The sequence below is a fragment of the Oncorhynchus nerka genome, linkage group LG11 (assembly GCF_034236695.1).
Source record: "Oncorhynchus nerka isolate Pitt River linkage group LG11, Oner_Uvic_2.0, whole genome shotgun sequence".
Lineage (NCBI taxonomy): Eukaryota > Metazoa > Chordata > Actinopteri > Salmoniformes > Salmonidae > Oncorhynchus > Oncorhynchus nerka.
The window spans coordinates 52,187,139-52,204,186 of NC_088406.1; the positions used below are offsets into that span (position 1 = coordinate 52,187,139).

The 17,048-nt window shown below is 43.2% G+C and overlaps 1 protein-coding gene across 1 annotated transcript in view; it reads right to left on the reverse strand.

Annotated features, from left to right (window-relative positions):
• Positions 1 to 17,048, reverse strand: part of grik4 (glutamate receptor, ionotropic, kainate 4) — a 151,809-nt gene that overhangs the window by 101,125 nt on the left and 33,636 nt on the right. The window lies entirely within an intron of this gene.

The window sequence follows — 17,048 nt, forward strand, 5'->3', positions numbered from 1 at the left end:
TTGTTTATATTCTATTTTCTACATGGTAGAATACGAAAGCACCCGAATGTCCATTGAGAAAGCACAACGACTACACCATTTAGCTAAGCTAAGAATGACGAGAATAAACAAGTCAATAAATGTTGGGTAGTTAGATAGCCTATAGTTAATAAACTGGCAAGTTTGATGTAGAACTACTAACGGTAGGTAGCTAACTAACATACCGGTACATACTGCTGTCATGATATGTGGTTCATAAGGACAGCGTAGCTAACAAATTGTCAGCCAATATAACGTGTAAGGTAACTTATTTGAAAAGTCATTACTTTATCACATTGAGTAGCAAGCTACCCCTTGGTCGTTAGTGCAAATCTGGTCTGCAATAGGGGGGTTCACACCTAGCTCGGCTATTAGACTATTCTTTAGTAAAGGTTGAATTGTTGTTCAGCTATTAGTCCTCCTCCCCAACTTGCAACAAATTACTGTTATCATCTCATTCCTTTCCCTCTTCCACGCATCATCATTCAGCTCTTGAATGGCTCGCTTGTGGTCATGCTGGCAGGATATGGCAGCGGGTCAAGAATTTGGTTCTGCGTCAAGAATTCTGCATACAGTAGCACGTTTGTATGAAGGTGTGGTTATTCACAGGCAAATTGTTATTTGCTATGGAGGTATTTGTGTCTTTTTGTCGAGAGCAAAACCTTTTTTATTTTCAGTCAAAAATAATTGATCTGAAAGCAACTTTTTTCCGACACAAAGGAAGTCAAAACGGACACCTACGAAGGTGGCATCTCAGGTAAGCAGCACTGGGCTGTAGTGACGTATCGTAAAAATGACATCTGCTGCTTTAGATTGAACAGTTGTTTTCATATCTATAAAAAAAATTGCTATTTCCTTTACTTTCAGAGAGCGAGCTGTATCTGATACTGTCAGATGTTCACTGCCTGAGGAACAAGGCCATGAAAGCTTCATTGCTGGCAAAAGTGTCCATAACCAGAGGTAATTAAACTGTTCTGTGTTCTTTTTCTCCATTTCTGCCTGTCTTGTTGTACATGGCACCTGTCTCACATGCGTTAATTAAAAAATACTTCAGATGTCAGCTGCTAATTTTCAGATTTACACCACATGAACACAGACATTTTTACTGGACTATCTGTTGCTGCCAAGTCATGATTTCCCTGGGGGTTAGCCTTGCAATAACCAAGTGGTGAGACACATAGCCCTCTATATTTAAATGTTTCAGGTACACTCCGATAGGTGTCTGCGTCACATACAGAATCTTTTGACATGGTCTTCTATTGTTTGTCCTCGTGTGTCTGTTTTTCAGCATAAAGTACTCTGTAGCCACTTAGTGTGGACAACAGGTGAGACCACACACACACACACACACACACACACACACACACACACAATAAGTCTCTCTTCTTCACTTCATCCCTCTCCCCCTTCTCCCTAAATCCTCTAGGGTATATCAGCTGTTTTGGTGAACGCCTCCCGCATCTGAACTGGCTGACACAGAGGGCAGAGCGTGATCATAGGTGAGATGTCACTTGGTCGGGTCAACAGGAAGTATTATTAAAGAGATTCTTTACATTGAAATACAAACAGAGATGTATTAGTCCCAGAGTTAATGATCCAAGGTCAGTTTTGCATTTCACTGATTAAGATGACTGACCGTGGTAGAATAAAAAAATCAAGGCTTAATCATGCTCTCTCTCTATCCATCTGTGTCTCGTCTGCAGGTATGTTTTGATGTGAGAGAGGAAGCCAGTCCCGTCATTGCCACCTCACCCGCTCTTAAGATAACCTTCAGGCCAACTGGGGGCCCAAGGCTGGTTAGGAGACACCGCAATTGTGATGAACTGAGAGAATATTAGGGTAGCAAGAGAGAATAAAGTAGACGGCACGGGTCAAAGTTATTGATTTATGATCCTGTGTCCATGATGACGTGTACATGTCCAAATATGGGCCTCCGGCCAGGCCATCCTGTTCCTGTGGTCACGTGTTAAAGGGTGTGTGTTATTTTATATCTATATTGCATCCTTTGAACTAGTCATGCTGATTGATGTCTAGGGGCCTGGTTGAACTGGGGGGGTTCAGTGTTTGAACCTGTATGGCCTCCACCCCCAGTTTTATTGCCCTTATGGTTGTTATCTGATGAAGCAGGAATGTCCGGGTTATTGGCTGTGGCATACGCATTATAAATGTCCAGAACAAGGCCTGCGATTTTTAAAATAAAGGCCAGAATATTAAACATAAAAAATATGTCTCCTAGGCCAATTCTCGGGGTTCTCTGCAGCTCATGTCATGAACGCAATGACAAAAGCCTGGAGGATGTTTTGCGTGAGGCTCCAGAATGTTTTAAAGGAGTTTTGGGTACGAGTGAGGGACATATGTCTTACATATTCCAACCTGAGGAATCTACGGTTAAGATATTCACAGACAGCGGCCCCAAACCCCTTTATCGGGCAGAACCCGGGAGTTTTTCTCCAGCGCTAAGGATGAGAGAATGGCTTAAAATAAGACTCGCGCTGTGTCAAATTGAACAGGCCCTGAGTGCTTCAAGTCTACCCGGATATGCGTTGGAAGAGCTGGTCTGCGGACGAAATGATCTGATGGCCCTAAGAGTCGCTTCAATGGCGTATACCCCTGAACCTGTATGGCCCCCACCCCCCAGTTATTGCCCTTATGGTTGTTATCTGATGAAGCAGGAATGTTCGGGGTATACAGGTCCGACCACTACCTTGTATCCTTTTCCCTCTCGCTCTCATCCAACACTTCCCACACTGCCCCTACTCGGATGGTATCGCGCCGTCCCAACCTTCGCTCTCTCTCCCCCGCTACTCTCTCCTCTTCCATCCTATCATCTCTTCCCTCTGCTCAAACCTTCTCAACCTATCTCCTGATTCTGCCTCCTCAACCCTCCTCTCCTCCCTTTCTGCATCCTTTGACTCTCTATGTCCCCTATCCTCCAGGCCGGCTCGGTCCTCCCCTCCCCGCTCCGTGGCTCGCTGGACTCATTGCGAGCTCACAGAACAGGGCTCCGGGCAGCCGAGCGGAAATGGAGAAAACTACCTGGCATCCTTTCACTCCCTCCTCTCTACATTTTCCTCCTCTGTCTCTGCTGCTAAAGCCACTTTCTACCACTCTAAATTCCAAGCATCTGCCTCTAACCTAGGAAGCTCTTTGCCACCTTCTCCTCCCTCTTGAATCCTCCTCCCCCTCCCCCCATCCTCCCTCTCTGCAGATGACTTCGTCAACCATTTTGAAAAGAAGCGACGACATCCGATCCTCGTTTGCTAAGTCAAAGCGACACCGCTGGTTCTGCTCACACTGCCCTACCCTGTGCTCTGACCTCTTTCTCCCCTCTCTCTCCAGATGACATCTCGCGTCTTGTGACTGCCGGCCGCCCAACAACCTGCCCGCTTGACCCTATCCCCTCCTCTCTTCTCCAGACCATCTCCGGTGACCTTCTCCCTTACCTCACCTCGCTCATCAACTCATCCCTGACCGAAGCTCGTCCCTCCCGTCTTCAAGAGAGCGAGAGTTGCACCCCTTCTGAAAAAACCTACATCGATCCCTCCGATGTCAACAACTACAGACCAGTATCCCTTCTTTCTTTTCTCTCCAAAACTCTTGAAAAGCTCTCCCGCTATCTCTCTCAGAATGACCTTCTTGATCCAAATCAGTCAGGTTTCAAGACTAGTCATTCAACTGAGACTGCTCTTCTCTGTATCACGGATCCGCACTGCTAAAGCTAATGCTCTCATCCTTCTAGACCTATCGGCTGCCTTCGATACTGTGAACCATCAGATCCTCCTCTCCACCCTCTCCGAGTTGGGCATCTCCGGCGCGGCCCAGTTGCGTCCTACCTGACAGGTCGCTCCTACCAGGTGTCTCCTCACCACGTGCTCTCACCACTGGTGTCCCCCAGGGCTCTGTTCTAGGCCCTCTCCTATTCTCGCTATACACCAAGTCACTTGGCTCTGTCATAACCTCACATGGTCTCTCCTATCATTGCTATGCAGACGACACACAATTAATCTTCTCCTTTCCCCCTTCTGACGACCAGGTGGCGAATCGCATCTCTGCATGTCTGGCAGACATATCAGTGTGGATGACGGATCATCACCTCAAGCTGAACCTCGGCAAGACGGAGCTGCTCTTCCTCCCGGGGAAGGACTGCCCGTTCCATGATCTCGCCATCACAAGAACCTTGGCGTGATCCTGGACAACACCCTGTCATTCTCAAATAACATCAAGGCGGTGGCCCGTTCCTGTAATGCTCTACAACATCCGCACTGACCCTGCCTCACACAGGAGGCGGCGCAGGTAATCCAGGCACTTGTCATCTCCGTCTGGATTACTGCAAAGCTGTTGGCTGGGCTCCCTGCCTGTGCCATTAAACCCTACAACTCATCCAGAACGCGGCAGCCCGTCTGGTGTTCAACCTTCCCAAGTTCTCTCCGTCACCCGCTCCTCCGCTCTCTCCACTGGCTTCAGTTGAAGCTCGCATCCGCTACAAGACCATGGTGCTTGCCTACGGAGCTGTGAGGGGAGCGGCACCTCAACCTCCAGGCTCTGATCAGGCCCTACACCCAAACAAGGGCACTGCGTTCATCCACCTCTGGCCTGCTCGCCTCCCTACCACTGAGGAAGTACAGTTCCCGCTCAGCCCAGTCAAAACTGTTCGCTGCTCTGGCCCCCAATGGTGGAACAAACTCCCTCACGACGCCAGGACAGCGGAGTCAATCACCACCTTCCGGAGACACCTGAAACCCCACCTCTTTAAGGAATACCTAGGATAGGATAAAGTAATCCTCCCCCCTTAAAAGACCTAGATGCACTATTGTAAAGTGGCTGTTCCACTGGATGTCATAAGGTGAAAGCACCAATTTGTAAGTCGCTCTGGATAAGAGCGTCTGCTAAATGACTTAAATGTAAAAGTATTGGCTGTGGCATACGCATTATAAATGTCCAGAACAAGGCGTGAGATCCCAGAACAGTAAACATGATTTTTAAACATGGATTTTGCGATCAGTGGCAAAGCCGTGATGACTGTAACAACGGAAGCAGGACCGCGGCTGAAACATAGAGAAAGGGCAAAGTATACTGCCGCAATATACGATGCTCCAAAAAAGCGGTTTCTAAGTGTGTATAGAACCCAGATACCGCCCGCAACTGCGCTGAAAGATGAAGAGCTGATGTCTAATGGACAGCAATGGGGGTATCTGTTTGATTACTTGGCCTGTAGAGTGAACCTCTATACGGTAGCCGAAGGAGAAGAATATACCGCCCGACAGTAGGAGTGGACTATGGGGTTGAAGACTGGACAGTTTTTCGCCAGGTTTTGTGTCCCGAACTGAGACGTATCACCAAGGGGTATAGCTTGTTCACAGGCTACAAGACCCGTTGGGAAGGTACCCCTGACTCCTCAGGAAGAGTATTTCACAGGGTGAAAATACAGAGAAAGAATGGACTTCCCTGTGGCTGCGTGGAGTTCTATATCAGCACCGAGGAAATCCGCAACCAAAACATCCGTGATGGAGGCTTGGTCGGTGATTTTAGGTTGCTTTAGGTTGCTTATTCCTTTTAAAAGTTGGGATTTAATGGAATTGAAAATGTTGGAGTTGTTGGACGCTCTGTTTGTACAGAGCCAACAGCGACAGAGCATTGTTCGGCTAAAGAAGTGCATAATATATACGAATCCTGAGGATTATGATTCACAGGAGCCCCAAGAAGGTACATCGTCAGAAGGGTCACCCCACGAAGAAAACTAAGTATGCGGCTGCGTTAACCACGCCCTGATACCCAGAGGGCTGGTTCAACAATAAAAGGAGGGTCCTTAAAACCTACAGTTCTTCACTTACGCATTAACCATGCATATTCCTACCGCATACCAGAACTCCGAAACGTCATGGGGGCCCGACCCTAAGGATTGTATGCCTCGCAGCCCAACATTCTACTCCCCCCTGGCAAGACCCGCGACACCCCCTACATGTACACAGCCTGAGGACGTGTTTGATGGGGTGGTCAGTACTATTTTTGTGGACACCATCAAGGCCCCTGTAGCCACGCTTTTAGACGTGGTGATTGGAGAATATATATGAGAAAAATGCATCGGTTGTGAGATCAATCACCCCAGCCAGCGCAGGCATCCATGCCTATACGACCCCCCAAGATACTACTTCTTCAACCATTTTGAGGTGCTGGTGAAAAGACTTTGGTCCTGCAGGTTTATACCATCGCTGGTCAGAGCCCTGGAGTCTATGGGCCTTGTGCCGTCTATCCCCAGAGTTTACGGGGTAAACGAGGCATTCCTACATGAACTGAAGGAGGCGACCTACATCCACGAGAAACTCAAAGAAATCCGACACACCCTGGTGGACGATAACAAATACAGGGAGGCTGTGGTGGCTGATGTGATGACTTTCTGGCTCAATAAACCCCAAGAGACCGAGTGATATTTTTGTTATTTAGATGTAAAGCAATGGGTAACTATGTGTATACGATGTTAGAGAGAATAAATACATATTTTCTTTTGAGAGATCTTACAAATGTTATGCATCAAATTATTGAAAATAAAGTGAACAATGTATCGTTCTACACAACCCACAATTCAGGGACTAATGTAGAGCGTGTGTTGAAAATGGAACAAATCATGAATCATGTACGGCATGCGGGCGAGTGTCTACAATGGACACAAATGGTATCCCGGCTTGGTGGTGATTCTGAAGAACTAGAAACAACCTTGTCTAAGATTTTACTTTATTTGTTTGAAACACCATTTAATTGTAACATGTATCATATTTGTTGTTTATATACTTTTATAGCGGATGTGTGTGTTGTAAAATTCAGCGACACAAACCTGTTAATCTAAACCAAATATACAGGGTTTTGCATGATGTGATCATTGAGAAAACGGGGACATGTATCCTGCAACGAATTCTGAATTGTCTGTATACGTAATACATAATGTTTTCTTGAAAATAAAAATCCCAAAAATGAAAATGAAATGTTGTCGTTATTTGAAAGTGGCTCATTAACGTTATTGTACCTCAGAGAGGCAAGAAGGATGACAGAGCAAATGTTGAAAAACATTTATTATAATCCCTCTAATCCTGGGTCTTATGGGGGTAAGGAACGTTTACAGAGAGCTTTATCCGAAGAAACAGGTCGCCGGTTAAGCGATGCTAAAGTGAATGAGTGGCTATCAGAGTAAGAAAACCATTTCCATGAAATAGAGTTTTTTCTACCCAACCATTGTCCCAATTTCAGGCTGATCTATGTGACATGCAGGCCCTTGCAGATAAAAATGATGGAAATCGCTACATGCTAACGGTTATAGATATTTTCTCTAAAATAGCTTTCGTCAGGGTCTTAAAAAACAAGAGTGGGGCAGAGGTGACCCGGGCCTTTGACTCTATGTTGAAGGAAGGAGGAGCCCCCAAGAAAGTGCAGACTGATGGCGTAAAATAATTTTTTAATAATACTTTTCAGAAACTCATGAAGAAGCACAATATAGTACATTTTGCTACAGGATCGGATTTGAAAGCTTCAGTTGTTGAACGCTTTAACAGAACTCTGAAGGAGCTGATGTGGCGCTATTTTACAGCTCACAACACGCATAGATATATCGATATAGTTCAAGATTTAGTAATTGGGTATAACAATAGTTATCATAAGAGTATACGGATGAAACCCTCTGAGGTCTCTTCTGAAAACTCTTTTCAAGTCTTTAAAAATCTGTATGGTTTGTTCCCCCTTCGCCGTAAGAAAAAAATACATTTTAAATTCATTGTGGGGGACTTGGTTCGTATATCCAAGTTGAGGGGTGTTTTCGACAAAAAATACGAGCAAGGATACAGTGATGAGCTATTCACGGTTACCGAATGTCTGCCGCGCATACCCCCGGTCTACACATGAAAAGATTATGACGGGGAATTTATAGAGGGATCTTTTTATGAGAAGGAATTACAGAAGGTACAGTTGGGTAAAGACAAAGTGTTTCACGTGGAGGAGATTCTAGATCAAAAGAGAGAAAATGGTCAAAAATGGGTGCTGGTCCGCTGGAAAAACTGGCCCCAAAAGTTCAACAGTTGGGTATTAGAGCAGGATGTGGTGGAGGCATCGGGGGTTAATTTAAACCCACATGCATGATAAAATACGTCATCATTCGTGTGTACACCGGAGTGAATCATGGAGCACAGCGGCTTCTACCTGACTCTCCCCAGTAATGCGTCCGCACATATATATCGTAATAATCAGAGTTCGAATTATACAACCAATTTTCCAAAGCCTATAGAGTTATCAGAGGCCTGGGAAGTAGGTCTCAGCGAGATTACATACCCCCATAGCTGGTATAATATCAAAGATAAGGACCGTGATTTTTATTGCAAAAAGTTATCGGAACCCGCGAAACTTATTAAGGTTAAAAAAGGGTTCTTTAGAACCGTCGACAGGATCGTCTCCGAGTTGAATGAACGCCTATTACTGAACAATATGGAAATATTCCTGATGTACAACCCTATACATAAACGTGTACAAATCTCAGGAGATGCTGCCTGGGGAATAAAGACCGGTGGTAATTTAGCCTACATGTTGGGGATGGGTCCCAATAAATGGACGTATGTGAAAGATAAATTATTCCCATTCCCCGCAGATATACATGCAGGATTTTACAACATATTTGTGTATACCGACATCATATCCTATCAAAAGGTCGGAGACAGTTGTGTGCCACTCCTGAGAACGGTACATATAGACGGAAAGGATGGGGACATAGTCACTGTCACCTACGACAAGCCACACTACGTACCTGTAAGCAAGAAATATATTGAAAACATTCTTGTTGAGCTTAAAACGGATCAGAACGAAAACATCGAATTTACTTATGGTAAAACGATTGTAAAAATCCACTTTAGACCCACCAAAACCTCTCTACATATATAATATTAGTATTACATATTTTATATACATAATACAAATGAATTAAAAAGGGTTATGGAACACCGACATCTCGACCCTAACCGTTATGTCTCATACTATGTTGATCAAGTGGGTATTGGGTTACCCGGCTATTATGTTTCCCCAACCATGTATGGTTCGGGGATAGGAGGTATGTTTCGTAACCTCTTTAGGATGGTTTTACCGTTTATGAAGAGAGGCCTCAGCATAGCCAAACCGCATTTAAAATCAGCAGCAAAAAATATAGTAAGTGAGGTTGTAGCCAATGCTATGACCAGAAGGGCGTCACCAGATGTCGAGCGTCAAGAAGGCCCGGGGCTGATGATGTTGTCTCGAAGACCAAAAAAGAGACCTCCGGGTATAAGGCGCAGGGGGCCCTCAAGGAAAACTTTTCTTTCCCCTTTGTCGCACCTGCAGTGAAAACAAACAACAAACCCCATGTGATCACTCAGATCAAGAAAGAGCCCTTACAGGGGTGTGGGTCACAGTTGAATTCTCTAAGGCTTTAGAGATTGGGTATCGTGTGGCCAAAATCTTTGAAGTGTGGAACTTTTCCAAGAAATCAGACACTCTTTTTAAAGAGTACATCAAGACCTTCTTGAGATGCAAGCAAATGGCTTCAGGCTATCCTGCATCGGTCACAGATCAAGAGAGCAAAGACAGGTACATTCAAGACTATCACGACAGAGAAGGCATACTTCTTGACCCTGACAGAATAGAGGTCAACAAAACCAAACGAAATGTGTCGATATTGTACTTAAATTCACTTTGGGGCAAATTATCGCAGAGATGTAATATGCTAACAACGTCGATTATTAAAGACCCCGAAGAATCTTTGGAATTTGTTTTTTCGGACCAATACGAAATTTCACATTTTTCATTCTTGAGTCAAGACATTGCCATGGTGCAATGGCGACGTAACAAGAAGTGGGTTCTACCCCCGGTTAATGTAAATGTGTTTCTTGCAGCATTTACCACGGCCTATGGCCGACTTGAACTGTAAACGTTCATGGAGCAGTTCATCAAAGCTGTCATCAAAGCAAAGGGTGGCTATTTGAAAAATGTCAAATATAAAATATATTTTGATTGGTTTAACACTTTTGTGGTTACTACATGGTTCCATATGTGTTATTTAATAGTTTTGATGTCTTCACTCTTATTCTACAATGTAGAAAATAGTAAAAATAAAGAAAAACCCTTGAATGAGTAGGTGTTCTAAAAATATCTTCAACCTTCAACAAAAACTTAAAATGAGATAAAGGGAACCTGAGTTTACAAATAGTTTTTATATTTTTTATTAACAAAGTTATGCAACACCCAATTCCCTTGTATGAAAAATGGATGATCATCAAGACTCTTGGAAGAATGGGAACTCTATGGGAAGATGATTCAAAAGTATAACTTTTTGGATGTCATGGGTCCCATTATGCCTGTTGAAAACCAAACACTACATTCCACATTAAGAACCTTATACCAACAGTCAAGCATTGTGGTGGTAGTGTGATGGTTTGGGGATGCTTTGCTGCCTCAGGACTTGGATGACTTGCCATCCATCTGTGAGCTGAAACTGAAGAGCAGCTGGGTCATGCAGCAAGACAATGATCCTAAACACACAATCAAGTCTACATGAAAATGGCTAAAAAGCAACCAATTTAAAGTTTTGGAATGGCCTAGTCAAAGTCCAGACTTTAATCCCAATTGAGATGTTGTGGCAGGACTTGAAGCGAGCAGTTCATGCTTGAAAACCCACAAACGCTGCTGAGTTACAGCAGTTCTGCATGGAAAAGTGGGCCAAGATTCCTCCACAGTGACTTGAGAGACTGATCAACAACTACAGGAAGCATCTGGTTGGAGTCACTGCAGTTAAAGGTGTCACAATCAGTTATTGAGTGTAAGGGGGGCAAATACGCTTTCACAAATGGACATTGGGTGTTGCATAATTTTGTTTATGAAATAAATGAAATAAGTATGTAATTGTTGTGTTATTTGTTAATTCAGATTCCCTTTATGAATATTCGATGTTGGTGTAAGATCTGATAACATTTTGTATAAACAATATGCAAAAGTAGAGAAAATTAGAAAGGGGGCAAATACTTTTTCACGACACTGTATATGTGCCCACTTCCATGACACTGTATATGTGCACACTTCCACGACACTGTATATGTGCCCACTTCCACGACACTGTATATGTGCCCACTTCCACGACACTGTATATGTGCCCACTTCCACGACACTGTATATGTGCCCACTTCCACGACACTGTATATGTGCCCACTTCCATGACACTGTATATGTGCACACTTCCATGACACTGTATATGTGCACACTTCCATGACACTGTATATGTGCCCACTTCCACGACACTGTATATGTGCCCACTTCCACGACACTGTATATGTGCACACTTCCACGACACTGTATATGTGCACACTTCCATGACACTGTATATGTGCACACTTCCATGACACTGTATATGTGCCCACTTCCACGACACTGTATATGTGCACACTTCCACGACACTGTATATGTGCACACTTCCATGACACTGTATGTGCACACTTCCATGACACTGTATATGTGCACACTTCCACGACACTGTATATGTGCACACTTCCATGACACTGTATATGTGCACACTTCCACGACACTGTATATGTGCACACTTCCATGACACTGTATATGTGCACACTTCCATGACACTGTATATGTGCACACTTCCATGACACTGTATATGTGCACACTTCCATGACACTGTATATGTGCACACTTCCATGACACTGTATATGTGCACACTTCCATGACACTGTATATGTGCACACTTCCATGACACTGTATATGTGCACACTTCCATGACACTTAGTCATTTTCTTTTGATTGTATGGTTATTATTATTTTAATGGTTGCTAGTAAGAGGACACCGACCAGATGATACATTACTTGCTTGTTTGCTAACATTTGTTAAACCGTTTTACAGTATCAGATTGTCAGGTCAATTTAAGTCAAATTACTTAATTTAGTGGAGAAGGACAGGTGGACACTGCACTGCAAAATGCACATTGTTCTAAGTCTTGATCTTGAAGTGTTGAGAATGCAGACAGCCAACAGATGATAGAGTTTACGAGCTTTTTTTTACCAGATTTTTAAGTTGACCAGCTTTTTAATCACAGTTAATATGCCTTTAAATGTGAAGTACGGGTCAGGGACTTCAGCAAGTTTACAAATATAAGTAATGGAAAGAAAGTGTTTCTTTTGGCTGGCACAAAGCCAAACTTCCTCAGCTTTCTATTGTTCTCATTGCCCCTTTTCTTTCTGTTTCCCAGGTTTTTGTTTTGGGGCGTATAGTTCTTCCCCGCCATGCTGAGCACAATATCTGAGCAAATCCGATCACAGCTTTGTATAGTAGGACAACATGTGGAGATTACATTCAGTGATGCTGAAGCTAAACCCCCCAGACCACAAACGCCCTGCTGCAGAACACACAGCCAATACACTGATTTATTTTAACTATTGGAGGGTTAAATATAATACGTTCACAGAGCATATATGAGTCCCACTTAAATGAACACTTCTCAGAGTATTGAAAAAAAAAACAATCCCACTGTCTTCAGTGTAAGAAGTAGACCTCTGGCTGACCAGCATTCTAACGAAAGACGTAAACATCCAGAAACAAAGAGGATAGAATGTCCTGCGTGAAGAGAGGGTAATAAGATTAGACTATTTTATACAAAGTCCTTACAGTTTACCATGTAATTAAATCCTCAGTCTAGCACAAAATGTTGGCAAAAAAGCGTACATTTGCTCGGCCAACGTCCTCTCCTCATGAGCGGGCTGCATGCCAACAAACTATCCACAGCACCACTACACACCTCCACCAGACAGAGAGATGGAGAAGAGGAGGAGTAGAAGACAGAGGAATGATAATAGAGGTATGGAGCGGCTGTAGGACAGAGGCGGAGACATAGAAAGAAATCCCACGGTCAGCTCTTGTGGGTTGTTACTCTTTGCCCCCCCCTCGAGTTGCCATGGTGACAGGATGCCCAGCAACGGCCATCAGTATCTCTGATTGAGGCAAAGATTGAGACTGAAGAGGAGAGTGGCAGGGAAACAAACAGTAAGAATTGACTGGATGAACACAGAAATGTGACAACAGAAGAACTAATCAGGGAGGGTGGGAGGGAGTGTGTGAGGGAGAGATAAATACTTTAGAGGGAGAGAAAGAAAAACATTTAGAGAAAAAAATATATATATATTCATTGGGGCAGGGATATTAGTGTTGCCTGATGACTCATCCTGAATTTAATTACACTGCTCTATCAATCACGCCATACATCAGTCTGAATCTGCTGTCCTAGACGTCGTTTGAGCTGATGTCAAAATTATGTGATTCATGATTAGTGCAGGCCAGCTCGGGCCCAACCCATCGGTTTCTGGGACCAATCAAAATGGTTTGAATGTGTTGGCATTCGAGAAGTCGCCGGGGAGGAAACAAATCCAGACTTATCATGGAAAATAAATATTAGTGGGCGTGGCCTTTGGCCAGATCGATGTGGATGGGAAGACAGGCACATTTTTGATTGTCTCCTCAGAGGATATTGTGAGGGATTGGCTTTTCCAGTGCCAGTCCTGCTATGACACTGGCATGCACTAAGGTTGAATGCTGGGAACCCAGTTATCGAGATTTACCGCCCAAAACCACTCCCTTTTCCTGGGATAAATAACTGTGAGAAACCGGTAAATTATAATAAATGATTTATATCAACAGCATGACGTGAAATGGAACTGTCAAATGTATTTGCGACATCTAAATATTGCTTCTCTGCGGCCTTCTCTCTGCTCTCTGCATGATGAATCATCAACGCTCACGGTGGGGACAGACGGCTCAGTACGGAGTGCAGTTCACAATGCATGCAGACCTATCATCTCATCACGGTACCTTTTTTCCTTGTGACAGGTGGGCCTACATTTGCTGCAGCATAGACTATAGACCGACCGAATGCACGTCTAATTTACACATCTCCATCTGGCTTTCGGGGGTCACCTTCATATTTGATTGTAACAAAAACATGTTTTTATTGCAGCCGCAGACTTTTGAAACAGCCTATCCCTCGAATATCATGGCTTTAAATCGGAGCAGGCGCGAGCTGTCTCTCTCTCTTTCTCTTTCTCGCTCTCATCAATTCCATTCAGATTGCATCCAAAATAGTTAATCCTGTTCAAGATAGACATACAGTACCAGTCAAAGGTTTTGCTCATTCAATGGTTTTTCTTTCTCAATGAGTAGGTGTGTCCAAAGTCTTGTTTTCTGAATGTTAAATACGGCAGCCAATAGAACTCACAGGTGGTTTGAAGCAAGAGCGAACGAGCGATGCCGGTGTGCTACAGCAGTTATTTATTCAGTCCCATAACCATTCAATCTTCGTGACGAGAAGTGAATGCCATCTGCATCTAATTCTAGTCCCATATTATTCCAGGGTGTCATTAGAAGGACGAAGATGAGGGCAATGGAACTCGTTTCATTTCACTGTTGAAAGCGAGGAAGGAATGAGGCAACAATAGAGAGAACGAGGAGGTAGGCTAATAACATTAGGGGAAATATTATGAAAAGTGTATATGCGTCAGCCTACTAATTCGCTAACCTACGCTTGTAACTTTGTAGGCCGTATGCGCTGCACCAGAATCGCATGTTCTCTCAGCTTTATCATGGTTTGAACGAGGTGCGTAATTCCAGTCCATATAGTGGAGTATAATATAATATGGTACAGTAATACAATTCACGCTCAAAAAGGTTAGCCTACTGGAGCTTGTTTCATTTATTTACCCAAGAGAGCATATAGCTAGCTACATCTACGTGATTGTAAGTTTTTCTGTAGTGCGTAATGTGCAGTAGCCTATATTGTATATCATATATGTATTGGATAACGACACAATCATTTGGGATTTTTGGAGCATGGGCTCTTAAAATGTCTTTAATGTACAGTAGGGCTCATGAAATTATTTTTATGTATAGCTCATCAGGCTCAAGTAGCACTGAAATTTCAATCAAAACTCTATTAAAACCCAGACATAGACTATATACTTTATATGCTTTTAAATTACACTTTTGGTTTTGGTGGGAAATACCGGGCTACCCGGGAGAAAAGGGATTTTCTTTTCAGGATGGACCATTTGTAAAATACCAGCAAATATTCAAACCTAGCATGCACCCTTAGCCAGTGCTCAATTGCTCTCTCTCTCTCTTGGTCTCTGTCCGTCTCTCCGTCTTTCTCTCTGTCTCTCTGTCCCTCCATTTCCCTTTAGCCATTGTCTCCTTCACTGCAGCCAAGCTTCCAATATCTGTGTTTTAATTACAACACGGCCATTTGCTGCAAGGTGCCTTTCACCCGTGTTTCTGTCACCTTAAGATCTAATCGCAGGTCTTTAGAAGGGATAGCAGGAGAGGCTTGTCCTATCACGCGAAGTATTAACTTTATGTCGGCTCCAGAAGAACTCTGCCAAGCTACATACAGAGTGTTCTATCTTTGTTGCTTTCATTTCTAACTTCTCTGTTCACTTCAGATATGGTTCTATTAGTGGAAACAGACATCACTGAAAGGTCATATTGACAGTTTACTGTGAGGAATAGTCATGTCCGATATGAATGTCCAATTAGATTGAATTATATTATGTATGTCGGACTAGCTCTTCACAACTAAGTGGATGTAGCTCAATGGTAGAGGAACATGCTTCGCATGTATCAGGCCCTGGGTTCAATCCCTTGGAACTGCCAATCTCAGCTGGTGATTTTACGGGGCCTAGCAGTTAGGGTGTGAAAGGTTGCTAGTTCTGACTTGACATAATGAAAAATCTATCAATGTGCCCTTGAGCTAAGCGTTTAACCCTAATTGCACCAGGGTTGCCTTTGATAATGACCGTGCCCCCACTCTCTGAGGGTCTCAGAGAGAGTTGGGATATGCAAAAAAATATTACTAATACAGACTTGTACATTTGTGAAATAGGACAAACATCAGCACCCACCAAATAATTAGCTTATTTATAAATACACAACATATAACCTGATGAGTGATAGACGCCTTCAATAGAAAGCATAAATAGTTCAAAAAGAGTTCAACGTTCCATGATTGAAAAACAGGTTATCTTATCAACAAAGAAAGTCGTTGCTACCAACAGATGTCTGTAAAAAAAAAAAAAAAAAGGGAAAAAAAATATTATAATAAACTTTAGTCACTTCTATTTCCTTTATACTACAACAATATTAATTAGTGTTTGTGATGTTAAGGATTGTATTTATTATAAAGATCAACCATTTAAACCTAATGTACTCCTCCATTATTAATGAATGATCACAGAACAGAACGTAATTTACATCTCACGCCTGTCACTTGAAGTAAAATGATTTGACTGACTAGACCTTTTTCTTTAAAAAAAGCTAATTGCATTGGTTTTAATATCTCCATATTTCCTATCTCTAGCATTGGTTTTAATTTCTCAATATTTCCCATCTCTGCTGCTACCCTTCGGTACTCTAGTGGTTTAAGTGCTAAGCCCAACGGCACTCCACAATCTCCTCTAATTGTATTTGCACACCATTCTACTCTCCAAATATGGAGTTACAGATACTCCGTGATTTATTCGTGCTACTAGACCTACAGTACGTACATCAGAACTACGTGTATGATGTTTAAAGCTACCATTCGTTCAGTCCAACACTCATTCACCGGTAAGTGATTCAGCCTGTAACTCGTTCAATTATTTTCAATATCCACCTTGACCCTGAACTTTATCTTGGGATCGACATATAGATATTAAAAAATAAAATAAAAAGTGTATCATCAGCTACTGCTGAGATGTCTCAGAACATCGGGAAAGAGCACACTACGACAGACAAGACTGGGGCGGCAGGGTAGCCTAGTGGTTAAAGCATTGGACTAGTAACCGGAAGGTTGCAAGTTCAAACCCCGGAGCTGACAAGGTTGGACTGTGTCGTTCTGTGCCTGAACAGGCAGTTAACCCACTGTTTCTAGGCTGTCATTGACAAGACTGGGGTGGCACAGGGGTTTGAACTTGCAACCTTCAGTTAAGAACAAATTCTTATTGCCTAG